The 14,196-nt window shown below is 41.4% G+C and overlaps 1 protein-coding gene across 31 annotated transcripts in view; it reads left to right on the plus strand.

Annotated features, from left to right (window-relative positions):
* Positions 1 to 14,196, plus strand: part of PKNOX2 (PBX/knotted 1 homeobox 2) — a 485,162-nt gene that overhangs the window by 134,319 nt on the left and 336,647 nt on the right. For 28 of the 31 annotated variants that reach the window (XM_073584917.1, XM_073584921.1, XM_073584907.1 and 25 more), the window contains exon 2: positions 6,159 to 6,214. The gene's annotated coding sequence lies outside the window, so the exon portion shown is untranslated. Of the gene's footprint in view, positions 1 to 6,158; positions 6,215 to 13,545; positions 13,654 to 14,196 lie in introns of all 31 variants that reach the window. The other 3 variants (XM_073584929.1, XM_073584924.1, XM_073584940.1) reach the window with 1 other exon arrangement.

A 14,196-nucleotide genomic window follows, 5' to 3' on the forward strand; every position in this document is an offset into this window, starting at 1 on the left:
CCATTGCAGCATGCTGTGATTTTTCGACGCACGCTGAATATACTCGAGAAAATGAACGCTGATGCAAGCTGCCCCATACATTAACACTGGGTCGAGTGCTGTGCTATATTTTCTCGTTTAGTGCTTGCCCATATTCTACGGTATTGTGATGCCAGCCTAACAGCAAAAGCGCTGAGATTTCAGAAATTTCCTGCACTCGATTGTTTTGTTTTTATTTTTTTTTACTGACTGATTTTTGAGAAATGCAGCATTTTTTAACTCTGCAGCATATCCATTCTTTCAGTGTTTTTGCAGTTTTTTTTTTTTTTTTCACCCATAAAAAGCAAGGAAAGCGCGCATCCTTTTTTTTTTTTTTTTTTTTTAAAGGCAGCCTTTTTATCGCCATGAGAGCAGCTTTTGATTGCATGAAAAGGCGCTACGTATGAACATAGTCATAGGGATCCTAGTTCCTCATAGGACCTCCTGCCTTTGCCTCTGTTAATCAGTTGTCATCTGATTGCAGAGTGATTTGAAAATTATGCTGCATTCACACCTTGTGGTTTTGGGGATTTTTTGCCAGTAATTGCAAAGTTTTTGCCACAATTTTGGAAAATTTCCACAAAATTATGCATTTTTGTCACAATTGAAACAATGAAATGCAACATGAGAACTCAACCTTCCCAGTTTTGGTTGAAATAAATAGGCTGAATTTCTACATTTGTCTGTTATGCGGATCCTACCCTTGAGATCCGGTGGATATGTTCTAAATGCCCCTTTAAATACATGGCCACCAGGACTAGATGCAGGCACAGACGTATTACGGTAAATTAAGATTAGATTGTCTCTTCTGCCACAACACTAGTTCTAGAGATTTTATTATGATTTTTAGAATTATCGCTATTACTGTCAACTTGTTTTACCTAGCGTCTGGTTATGAGTGGGGGTCTCAATACTCTCATGCTGTTGCCCACTATATAGAGATATTGAGTTAGTAAAAAAAAAAAAAAAAAAAAAATTGGAGATATAATCCTGACCATTTTTCTCCAAGAGTTTCCATACCAGTATTTAGGCTGGTTTCACACTTGCGTTTTTTTTCGCGGTATTTTAGCGCTAAAAAGCGCATGCGTTTTTTCCCCCTATACTTTGCATGGGATGCGCTTATGTGCGCATACACATGCGTTTGTATGCGTTTTTCCGCGCATGCGTTTTTTTGCGGTATGCGCTCGGGCGCACAAAATGCATCCTGTTGCATTTTTTGGGCGTCCGACTTGCCTCAAAAAAACGCATGCGCACGCAATGCGTTTTTTTACAGCAAGACACCCATTATAAGTCTATGGGTGGGCATATGTGCGCATTGGCATGCTTATGTATGCGTTTTTTTTGCGCATGCGTTTTTTTTTTACCATTAGTTGGACAATGGAATTTAGGGGTTTGGGTTAGAGTTAGGGTTAGTTAAGGGGGTTTAGGGTTAGGGTTAGCTAGGGGTTAGGGTTAGTATGGTTTGGTTAAGGGTTAGGGTCAGGGTTAGGGTTAGTATGGTTTGGTTAAGGGTCAGGGTTAGGGTTAGGGTCAGGGTTAGGGTTAGTAAAGTCATGGTTTGGGTTAGTGTGGGGGGCCACCTAATGCTGGAAAAAAACGCAAACGCGGTAAAAACGCACTAAAAACGCATACAAACGCATAAAAACGCTGCGTTTTTTTCATGCATGCTCATAAAAATGCTTGAAAAAAACGCAGCGTTTGTATGCGTTTTTTCAATGCGTTTTTTTGCGGGAAAAACGCGCTGCAAAAAAAAGCAAGTGTGAAATTAGCCTTAGTGAGTATAATTCCTTCATATGCACCATTATTTTTTCTTTATAGCTGTCTTGATGGCCATTAGACTTTTGTCTCCTTTTGTTAATGCCTTTTCCCATTTGTTTTTTCACAATTATTAACAAAATGCATTGCTTCTTTTTTTAATCCAATTTCAATGGGAGAAAGGTCTATGTGCTAAAGTGATTCTAATGGACTGAAAAGTGACGCAAATAAAGATGTTTTCAGGCCATGAGGACGTAAAGCTGGACAGCTCCGGTGGATGTTTTTTTTTCTTTTTTTGCGCTCTCGCAGGCGAAAGAATATGGTTTCTTTGTGTGTAGGGCTATGCCATAAATGTCAAATGCTTGCTCAGTTGTACTCAAGATTTCCATAGATGTGAATGCTGTAACTACAGCTGGGACCCGTCAGAAAGGGGGATCCTGGGGGGTTTTGCACTGGAGATAGGTAGGATCTACATCTACTTAGAAATCTTTTGGTATGTTCACAAGACAACCACTGTAATCAGTCATCCGTGTTCAGTGTGCATGCGTGATAAGGCATAGGTACATGGAGAACTCCAGCTGCTACTCTCATTAGCTAGGGTGACCTTTAATGGTCAGTACAGCCCTGCATAAACTGCCCCAAGTGACCATGTTATGGTGGTGCATCCACATGGACTGATCTGCATGCAGATTTTTTTTTGCAAAATTCATTGAGATCGTTTGGGGAAAAAAAAAATCTGCAGTGTGTGGATTTAATTAGGGTGTGTGCACACGCTGCGGATTGGTCTGCGGATTTTTCCGTGCTGATTTAGCAAAATCCGCAGGTAAATCCGCAGGTCAAATGACCTGCGGATTAGCCTGCAGTTTTGCCCTGCGGTTTATCATCTCTACAATAGAGGAGAAGGCAAACCGCAGCGGAATCTGCAGAAAAGAATGACATGTCAATTCTTTCTGCGGATTGGAAACCGCAGCAAAAACTGCGCGGAAAATTCCGCACTGTCTGCACTGCGGTTTCCTTTTTCCATAGGATATAATGGTACTGTACAACGCAGCTAATTCTCCTGCGGATCCGCAGGGCCAAAACCGCTGTGGATCCGCAGCACAATCCGCAGCGTGTGCACATACCCTTAGTTACAATCTGCTCCACAACACTTATAATGTAAAATGTGGTGCATTTGCGCCCTGAATATTCATCATGGAACATCTACATTGTACTTGATACTTAGGGTATGTTCACACGTTGCGTCTTTTTCCTGCATTTTTTTTTCCCGGCACTTTTTTTAACCATGTTAAAAAACCCCCAGCATTTTACTATCCCAGAAAAGTGATTGAGTCTTTTATGCTGCTTTTTTTCTTGCAGATTAGAATCGGTTTCAAATCTGCAGCATGTTGATTCTTTTAGTGTTTCTGCAGCGATTTTCACCTATGCTAATGAATGGTGAAAAGATGATTAAGAAAAGGGCATATTTTACATATTGTTTTTTTTCCTCGCAACACCTCTATGTGCACACGTATTTTTTGGAGCTGCGGATTTTCCCCCTGCGGATTTGTAGAAATCCGCAGGTAAATTTCAGGTCAAAAGACCTGCGGTTTACCTGCGGATTAGGCTGCAGTTTTGCCCTGCGGTTTATCACCTCTACAATGAGGAGATGGTAAACCGCAGCAGAATCCGCAGAAAAGAAGTGACATGTCATTTCTTTCTGCGGATTTGAAACCGCAGCAAAACCGCGCAGAAAATTCTGCAGCATCTGCACTGCGGTTTCCATTTTACATAGGGTAAAATGGTACTGTACAACGCAGCAGATTCTGCTGCGGACCCGCAGGGCCAGAAACGCTGCGGATCCGCAGCAAAATCCGCAACGTGTGCACACAGCCTTAGATTTTTCTGCTGCAAACACTGAACATGTGCACATACGTTTAGGAAATTCTTCTCCATGGGAACACTTTACATAAACTCTTTTCCATCAGTGTTTTAATTGTTGTTTTTTTTTGGGGGGGGGGGGGGGGTTGACAGTCAGAGTTAGGGCATGAATCGCATCGCGGTAAAATACGCAGCATGCTCATTAATTTTGCGGAATCGCGGTGATTCCACCCACACAGGAATGCATTGTTCTGCTTACTTTTCGCATGTGGCTATGCACACCATTCGAAAACTAAGCAGAACATTTGCGGATGGTACCCACGGTCCGGAGGAGAGGAGACTGTCCTCTGGGCTGTGGGTACCATATCCCTGTAAAAAATGGAATTAAAATAAAAAAATATTGTTATTCTCACCTTCCGGCGTTCCGCGCAGCCTTCCCGCCTCTCTCCACGCTCCCGGCATCTTTCGGTCCCAGTAATCCTTTGTGAGAATGACCGCGATGACGTCGCGGTCTCGCGGGAGCGCGACGTCTCGCGGTCATTCGCGCAAAGGATTACTGGGACCGGAAGATGCCGGAAGCATGGAGAGAGGCGGGAAGGCTGCGCGGGACGCCGGAAGGTGAGAATAACAATATTTTTTATTTTTTTTTATTGTTTTTTACATCCTATCTTTTACTACTGATGCTGCATAGGCAGCATCAGTAGTAAAAAGTTGGTCACACTTGTCAAACACTGTGTTTGACGAGTGTGACCAACCTGTCAATCAGATCTCCAAGCGATGCTCCAGATCACTTGGAAAACACTAGCATTCTGCAAGCTAATTACGCTTGCAAATCGCTAGTTTTTCCGTGGGAAAATTGCGGGAATTTAAAATGCGATTTTCCCGCGGAATGGAATTCTCGCGGTAACGTCCGTGGGAATTCCGCTACGTGTGAACTTAGCCTGAGACTTTTTTTTTCGTCAAATTGTTTGTACTGGAAATTTTTAAAAGGAAGGGGTATACAATAGACACAAAGGATGTTAATATTAAAAACCTATAGAAAAGTGGGGAAAGGGATGGGGAAAAGGGTATGGAAAGGGGTCGAACTTTATTAGGGCAGAAGTGACTCAATTCTATTAGGACATTCACCCACTGAGATCAATCAGGTTTAGTAGGAAAAAAAAACTTGTGCAAAAAATGCTAAATGTAATTTCCACTCCGGTTTTCTGTCTGGTCATAGTTAGAGTTCCTCGTGCAAAATAAGTGTCAAAAACTCTACATGTGAGCAAGCCCTTAGGCTGTGTTCATATGTGAGATATACCATATATATATATATATATATATATGCAGGATCTTAGTTGTTCCCAGCATTGCTCTTTTCTGGACAGAGAGCTCAGATGTTGCTCCTGGGATCTGTTGTAGTCACTGCTCCCAGTGCTCCTATCACCACTGGAATCACTGTTGCCTTCACCTTCCACATTTTCTCCAGTTCTTCTTTGAGGCCCTGGTATTTCTCCATCTTCTCATATTCCTTCTTTCTGATGCTGCTGTCACTTGGCACTGCCAAAAAAAAATCTGTATAGGATGACGGATGTGTTGATGATTTATACTGCAGCCGAAATCTGTGTGTACATACAGTATATAAAATATATATTTATATCAATGAGAAAATAAAAACTTATACGGTATATTAAAGAGAAAAATGAGCATGGTAAATAAAAGTATCCAATAGTGTAATAGTGCTTGTATAAGATACTAATGTGAATTTATACGTACGGGCACCGTGCCATCAGTGTATAGGATTGGGTGCATGTTTTAGGATTGCGTCGGTGGATCAGATGTCTGACTGATGACAGACATATGAGATATGAATTACATTACTCATGCCCCTGTCTCCAGGACACAGCAGGTCAGCGCTATGTATATATGACACCTGCTAGTCCTACAACTATCGGTCCTATTTAACCCATTATATTAGTGCACATTGAAGACTTCAAGGAGCACCTCTTAAAAATCATTAGATTTTTTTTTTTTTCTTTTTGCAGCCAGTTTCCGGGGGTGAGTTCATACGGGCGTATAAAAGATCGTTCATAAAGAAAAATGGGCCGATTTGTTTTCTTACCGCCTTCCATCAGTATATACAGTATATGTACGCGCACACACAGGTATACAAAGCACATACAGTACATACACATATCACTGCATATGACACCCAAAAGGTGGAAATGGAGACAAGAAATGATAATTGGATCCAGCACACGGATGAGAAAATCAGTCCCTTTTTTTCGTGTGTGTGGGGGGGAAAAAAAAAGTGGTGACGTGAATGAAGCCTAAATCTGTAGTTGCCATTTGGTTCTATACTACCTGCGCAGTGCGTTACTCTCCCGTTTTCTGCCTTGCATGGTGTTCTCGTGCGGTCAGGACGCAGCGGTCTTATGATTTCCTAAGCGTCTGTACCAGTGATTTACACGTTAGTAATAATTAAGCTTGTGACGGTTTAGTGTTGGGAGGTGATCACTAATGATGCTTTGCTTCTTTTCTTGCAGATGACCTCCGCTTTCGATGATAAGGTCATGTCGCCCTGCTGGCAGCACTGAACATGGTAAGTTAATGGCTTTGCCGTCATTTTATTTTGATGCCTAGTTGTAGCAATGTCATTTTAAGATAAATAGATTTCAAGGGGTTTTTGCATTTTGTACATTTGTCATATCCATTAAATATCTTAGAAATGTCTACTAGATGTGGGTCTTACTTAAATAACATTGTAACGATTTGATCCTTTTGTTCTGTTGGAGAAGTCATTGTGAGATGTATTGGACAGAGGAGTCAGGCAGTGGCTGAAAGCCCCCAGATAATACACATTACACTAAAGTTGGCTAAACCCATCGATATCATCGAGATTGGGCAAAAGTCAAATGTGTATGGGGGCCTCTCAACTTGCCCACGATGGATGATGATAGGAGAAGAGGATGATCTGGTTTATTGAATTGGAAGGGGTAGGATTCTTTTCTTCGGGGTGGAAATAAGTCGCTGCCAGAGCGGCCTGTCGGGAGGATCAGCCTGGAGGGAGGGCAGGGTGGGGCAACCTGGCGGATTAGACTGGCAGAAGGAGGTCGGATCAGCCTGGCAGTTACTCCCGCGGAGGACACATGAACATTCGGCCAAGCATTCATGTAGGTGGGGGGAGTCAAGAGTCCAACGGTTACCTAATGTGTTTGGGGTCCTTTTCTGTTTCTACTGAGAACACAAGGACACGCAGCCTAGATGAGCATGCATACACAGTATATCAAAGTGCCGTGTTTGTCACAAGCATCTTTTTTTGCTGAAAAGAATAAATATCTAACATATGTGCTTAAAAAGAATAACAAATATGATAAAAAATGTCTCTTTCAGTGTCCTGAAGCAATATATTATCCAATTTGTGGAATTGTGTTTACTTGTTGCTATATACCATAATGCAGTTCACGTTTCTGTCTCTCCTGTTGTCGTTCTCTCAATTCTTTGATATTTCTTCAGCTAAATAAGCTGAAATCTTTACCCCACAAAATTCCCACTACCACTTGGTAACATCACGGTATGTGATCGTTGTCACTCGGAGGCGCTGGTGGATGTTTGATACTGCTGTGTAGAAAGTGCAGACAACCCATGAGAGTAGCTTCTGCCTGGTCTCCGATGGTTCATTAACGAGCGGCTGGGTCTACAGAGTATGATCACACATCACTGGAGATTGACAAATAATTTTGTTATTTTTTTATGTAGCAGCTTCGTAGCTTTCGCCTTTGTCACCTTTGTGAATTGTATTTCTGAGGGTTTGTTTACACTACACGACCTGTGGCATCGCCAACTTGTTTGCCGATCGGCAGTCATTTAATAGCCTGGTTAGACCATACGACCATATGTGGGTTGCACACTTATCAGTAACTGTCATGTGTGCATAGACTGCCATTCTTCTCAGCAGCACATTACCTGTTCACACTGGCCGATGTGCTGCAGAGAACAATGAATTTAAGATCTGCTTTTTCACCTGGTCGATTATCAGGAGACAGTTGTTCTTTAACCTGAAGCCAAGTTGCCAAGATGAATTTTTGGTGCATTTTTCCAGCTGCAGTTTTGTTTTTTTTCTATGCCAAGTCTTGAATAAAACTACTTTCTGTTGGAAATGTTATATTTGCTGAGCTTTGATAAAACTTTATTGACGAAATCACATATGGATTACTTTCATTTTACCGCAAAAACGCAATAAAAATGCAAGTTCAGTTTTTATAATGCAGGTTTTCTGCTTCTCATTCAAGTCCATGGGGAAAATGTTGTAAATATATTGTACAGGTGATCATTTTTGTCTTGGGAATAACTTCAACCGAAACAAAACTGTCTATTTTCTCCCAAGTTTTTTTTTTTTTTTTTTTTTTTTTTAAAAGCTACTTTTTATGTCATTACGTTTTGGCTGAAATCCTGACTGTCAATTGGAAAGATGTGAACCTATGAGTAATATTTACACCCACACTAGTTGTAGTGATACTTCTCTCCAGATTTCTGTCATTTTGCTCTCCTGGCTGCGTGGGTGGTCTGTACAGCTGGAACACGGATGAGATCTTTACTAACAGACGGAGGTTTTCGTAATTCTTTAATTATATAATAATGATTTGTTTTGTGGAAAGTGACATCACATAAGACTCACAGGAACCTATAGGAGTCTGTCTTGTATGAAGCCATCACATAGTCCTTAACCTTATTAATACAGAAAAAAAAAACTTGTGGGATCGATGCATGAAGTCTCTTTCATTGTAATGTCTGAAATTAGCCACCCGCTCAGTCGCTTTATGACTTTTTTTTAATGCATCCATCGGCTGTAGAATAGATCTGACATAAAAAAATTATATATATATTTGACGCGGTGGGAACTTAAAGACAAGTATACAGTTGTACTAAAAAGTTTACATACCTCGGCAGAGTTTTTGCTTTCTTGGCCTTTTTTTCAGATAATATGAATGGTAACACCAAAGCTTTTTCTCCACTCATGGTTAGTGGTTGGGTGAAGCCATTTATTGTCAGACTACTGTGTTTTCTCTTTTTAAATCATAATGACCCTGATCAAAAGTTCACATACCCTGGTGATTTTGGCCTGATAACCTGCACAGAAGTTGACACAAATGGGTTTGAATGGCTACTAAAGGTAACATCCTCACCTGTGACCTGTTTGCTTGTATTCAGTGTGTGTGCATAGAAGCTGAGTGAGTTTCTGGGATCCAGACAGACTCTTACATCTTTCACCCAGCCACTGACATTTCTGGATTGTTAGTCATGGGGAAAGCAAAAGAATTGTCAACGCATCTACGGGAAAAGGTATTTCAACAATATAAAACAGGAAAGGGATACAAAGAGATAGCCAAGGAATTGATAATGCCAGTCAGCAGTGTTCAAACTGTGATTAACAAATGGAACATCAGGGGCTCTGTAAAAACAAAACCACGGTCAGGTAGAACAAAAAAAATGTCGTCCACAAATGCCAGTAAAATTGTTTGGAATGCAAAGAAAAACCCACAAATAGCATCAGCTGAAATATATGACTCTCTGAATATTAGCAGTGTGGCTCCTTCAAGATGCACAATAAGAAGGCACTTGAAGAGAAATGGTCTGCATGCTCGAGTCGCCTCTCTAGTGAGGTACCTATCCCTGCCATCTTAGAATTCCTGCAAAGAGGTCATGAGTTAGGACTATCAGTAAGCACCTTAAAGGTTCAAATATCAGCTCTAGGATCCCTGTATAATTACAACATTGCTGGGGACAGATGGGTAGCTCTATCTATTTCAGCATGTCAGCGAGCAGACCCAGTACATATTGCTCAGATACCACCTTGGGATCTCAACCTAGTTCTGGATGCATTGACAGGAGCTCCATTTGAACCATTACACTCAACTTCATTAAAGTGCCTTTCATTGAAGATGGCCTTATTAGTGGCCTTAGTATCAGCAAAAAGAGTGAGAGATATCCATGCCTTATCAGTAGATCCTCCCTTCCTATCAGTATTCCACAATAGGATAGTTTTAAAAACGGACCTTTCGTACCTTCCAAAGGTGTCTACTAAGTTCCATAGATCTCAGGAGATTTTTCTTCCCTCCTTTTATGATAACCCTGCAACACCTGAGGAGGAAAAATTTCACACCCTAGACGTAAGGAGAGCTGTTTTAGCCTATTTAGATAGGACTAGACCCTGGAGACAGAGCAGGGCTCTCTTTGTGTCCTTCCAGGGCCGCAGGAAGGGGTCTGGAATTACGAAGGGTACGCTATCTCGATGGATCAGAGACGCAATTGGGCTGGCACACTCAGCAAAAGGTGAAGACCTTTCGCAGGGTGTAAAAGCATATTCCGCACGAGCTATAGCATCCTCCTGGGCTGAAAGAGAGGATGTCCCGTTTGACCATATATGTAAGGCCGCAACCTGGTCCTCACCTTCTACCTTCTAGAGTCTCTACAGGCTTGACTTGTCTTCCTCTGCGGACTTAGTCTTTGGTGGATCAATTCTTGACACGGTGGTCCCTCCCAGGTGATTGTCTCTGAAAATCTCTCAGTGGGTGCTGTCGTGGCAAAGAGAAAAAAAACTGATTACTTACCGGTAATGCTCTTTTATAGAGTCCACGACAGCACCCACTCACTTCCCTTCCTTAGATTGTAGTTGCACATGGTTCACTCCGAATGGTGGCGGGTTAGTGGTATATAGATAAAGATATACAGATATGTATATAGCTGGAGATGTAAATATGTACATACTTTAAACGACTTGCGGCGCAACTAACTAAAGCTTGTGTTGCAGTTCCTCTCATTCTCTGTAATCCAACTGAGGGAGCGAGGGGGACCGTCCCGTTTATGTCTCTGTAGGTTTCCTGTTCCTAGGGGCGGATCCCTTCTCTCAGTGGGTGCTGTCGTGGACTCTATAAAAGAGCATTATCGGTAAGTAATCCGTTTTTTTGGCCACAACCATTAACGTTACATTTAGAGAGAGTTCAACAAAGCCTATGATGAGATGAAAGGAACACGATTCCTACTGTAAAGCACGGAGGTGGATCGCTTTTGTTTTGGGGATATGTGAGCTACAAAGGCACAGGAAACTTGGTCAAAGTTGAAAGAAAGATGAATGCAGCATGTTATCAGCAAATACTGGAGGCAAATTTCCACTCATCATCCTGGAAGCTGCACATGGGACATACTTGGACGTTCCAACATGACAGCGATCCAAAACACAAGGCCAAGTCGACCTGTCATTGGCTAAAGCAGAACAAAGTGAAGGTTCTGGAGTGGCCATCTCAGTCTCCTGACCTCAATATTATTGAGCTACTTAGGGGAGTTGCTAGACACACAAACTGGAGGCTTTTTGCCAAGAACAGTAAGCAGCTTTACCATCTGAGAAAATAAAGAAGCTCGTCCACAACAACCACAAAAGAGTTCAAGCTGTCAATGATGTTAGAGGGGGCAATACATAAAATTAAGAAATGGGGTATGTGAACTTTGGATTAGGGTCATTTGGATGTTTTGGGTTGTCATTATGATTTAAAAAGAGAAAACAGTTTGACAGTAAATGGCTTCACTCAACCACTAACCATGAGTGGAGAAAAAGTTTTGGTGTTACCATTCATATTCTCTGAAGAAAGGCCAAGAAAGCAAAAATTCTGCAGGAGTATGTAAACTTTTGAGCACAACTGTAAATTTACAATGTGTATAACAAAAAAAGAGGTCAAAGTAATCAGACAGGAAGGATATGTTCCCATAGTGTACATTGCATTGTAGACTGTAAAGACCATAAAATTCACCAGTAAAGCAATTTTTGAAAAAGAAATAAAATAAAAACTTAGTCTTAAAGGGAAAGTATCATAAGAAAATTACTTACAATACAAAAACATAATATGAAAGTGTTTTTTTATGGGAGTTTTTTCACAACGGCGTCTTTTTTATATAGCGGGATCTGTATTAAAAAAGGAAAAAAAACTAAATTAGTAATCTTCCAATTTTTACACTGGCCACTGGGGCTGTTTTAGACTCATATTTCTTGTCTTTTTAGGAACAGTTTTAGCAGTTTCCTTATGTACATTTTCTCTTCAGAGAGGATTAGGACTAGAACAATAGTGCCACCTATTGGAAGCAGCAAATTTAAAAGTCAATATCGACTTTTTAAGCATGCATGGCTTATAAGTCTCCTCACTCTGACATGCTGTGCTTGGCTTGTCACTCTCCACAATGACAAGTAACCTCTCCATGCACAGCTCACCTCCTCCCCCTCCCGTCACAATGACTTTTGCCGACGTTTATTAGATGATTTGCTACAGAAAATCGGGTCTGCTGATTTGCTGCTAATGTACACGTGCATTTCCTGAAAGTACCAGAAGTTACTTTAACCCCTTACTGACATTGGACGGTTTAGTACATCCGATGTCAGTATCCTCCGCTTTGATGTGGGCTCCGGCGGTGAGCCCACCTCAAAGTCGAGACGTAAGCTGTTTTGAACAGCTGACATGCCCTCAATAACTAGTTAAATGCCACTGACAAACTCTGAGAGCGGCATTTAACAACCGATTCCAGCCATACGGCCGGAAATGCGGTAACTGGTGACCCGTGTCACGTGATCGCGGGCCACCAGTGTGTCGACATGACAACCAGAGGTCTCCTTGAGATCTCTTTGGTTGATAATGCCGGATTGCTATGAGCGCCACCTGGTGGGCGGCACTCATAGGAAGTCTGTAATTCTTCTACATAGAAGCGAGCTGAGCATCACCTCTATGTAGCAGAGCCGATCGGGCTATGGCGGCTATTGAAGCATGCCAAAAGATACGGAAAAATAGTTTTAAAAATGAAAAAAATAAAAGTTCAAATCACCCCCTTTCGCCCCATTAAAAATAAAACAATAAAAAAATCACACATACACATATTTGGTATCACCGCGTTCAGAATTGCCTGATCGATCAATAAAAAAAAGGATTAACCTGATCGCTAAACGGCATAGCGGTAAAAAAAATCAAAACACCAGAATTACGTTTTTTTTGGTCGCCACGATATTGCATTAGAATGCAATAACGGTTCATCAAAAGATCGTGTCTGCTCCAAAATGGTATAATTAAAAACGTCAGCTCGGCACGCAAAAAACAAGCCCCCATCCGACTCGAGATCACGAAAAATGGAGACGCTACGGGTATCGGAAAATGACACAATTTTTTTTTTCTTTTCTTTAACAAACTTTGGATTTTTTTTTCACCACTTGGATAAAAAAGAACCTAGACATGTTTCGTGTCTATGAACTCGTAATGGAGAATCATAATGGCAGGTCTGTTTTAGCATTTAGTGCAGGGTTCCCCAACTCCAGTCCTCAAGGCCCACCAACAGGTCATGTTTTCAGGATTTCCCATGTATTGTACAGGTGATGCATTTATCACCTGGGCAATACTAAGGAAATCCTGAAAACATGACCTGTTGGTGGGCCTTGAGGACTGGAGCTGGGGAACCCTGATTTAGTGAACCTAGCAAAAAAAGGCAAACAAAAAGCAAGTGTGGGATTGCACTTTTTTTTTGCAAATCCACCACACTTGGAATTTTTTTCCTGTTTTTTGTTTTTTTATACATGACATGGTATAACCAATGGTGTCGTTCAAAAGTACAACTCGTCCCGCAAAAAATAAGCCCTCAGATGGCCATATTGAAGGAAAAATGAAAAAGTTATGGCTCTGGGAAGAAGAGGAGTGAAAAACGAAAACACAAAACCGAAAAAAAGCTCCGGTCATGAATGTGTTAAATAACCAAAGCCCATGTCGTCCGTGTGAACACAAGACTTCTGTGTTTAGTATATTGTGGTATTTAAAAAAAACAAACACAAAGTGCCAACAATTTTATTAGAAAAAAAAAAAACATTTAAGAACTTTTACTGATCATTGGCTGCTTAACACCTTTTAGGGTCTTGGTCTGATTGACATAAACTCGCAAACGCAGAAGACTTTGTGGAATCCCAGAAAGAATTAGACTGCAGAATTAACATCCGAGCTGACGACCTGGAGCAGTCAAGTGAGTACCGTAACTGTTTTCCTGATTAAGTCGACGTCTCTACATCACAACAGACTGGAGTCTGACAAATCAGGACAGCCGATACTTATTTGACCTCATCGTCTGTCCCAGAAGTTAATTATTTTGGAATCCATAATGTCTTCTGAATTCTTTAAGTTGCACTCCCAGACTGAGTCTTGAAAAGGTGTTGCACAGTCACCATGTCACGATAAATTTTTGGATCTGTGTCAGTCTGGACTCTCTTATGTAAACCTTTTTCCTTTCTGGCCCTCGGGGGTTAATATGAGTTTTTGCCCCCGGTGGCCGCTGGTGTTACTACATGTTTAATTAGTCAGCATGTGGTGACCACCCTCCTCCTTCCTATAAAAGGTCATCAGGTGCTGTAGCTCACTGTTGGTAATACAGTTCATTTGGTAACCAACCGTGATGAAGACTGGACCTACCTGGTGCAGAGGTGGTTCAGCTTATCTGGAGCAGTGGTGTTACTGCTGAAAGCTGAGTTCAGGAGCCTTACTCTGCTGCTTGGAGCATTGGCAGTAGACA

Source organism: Dendrobates tinctorius, unplaced genomic scaffold (assembly GCF_039654945.1).
Source record: "Dendrobates tinctorius isolate UK_male_01 unplaced genomic scaffold, ASM3965494v1 ptg000086l, whole genome shotgun sequence".
Lineage (NCBI taxonomy): Eukaryota > Metazoa > Chordata > Amphibia > Anura > Dendrobatidae > Dendrobates > Dendrobates tinctorius.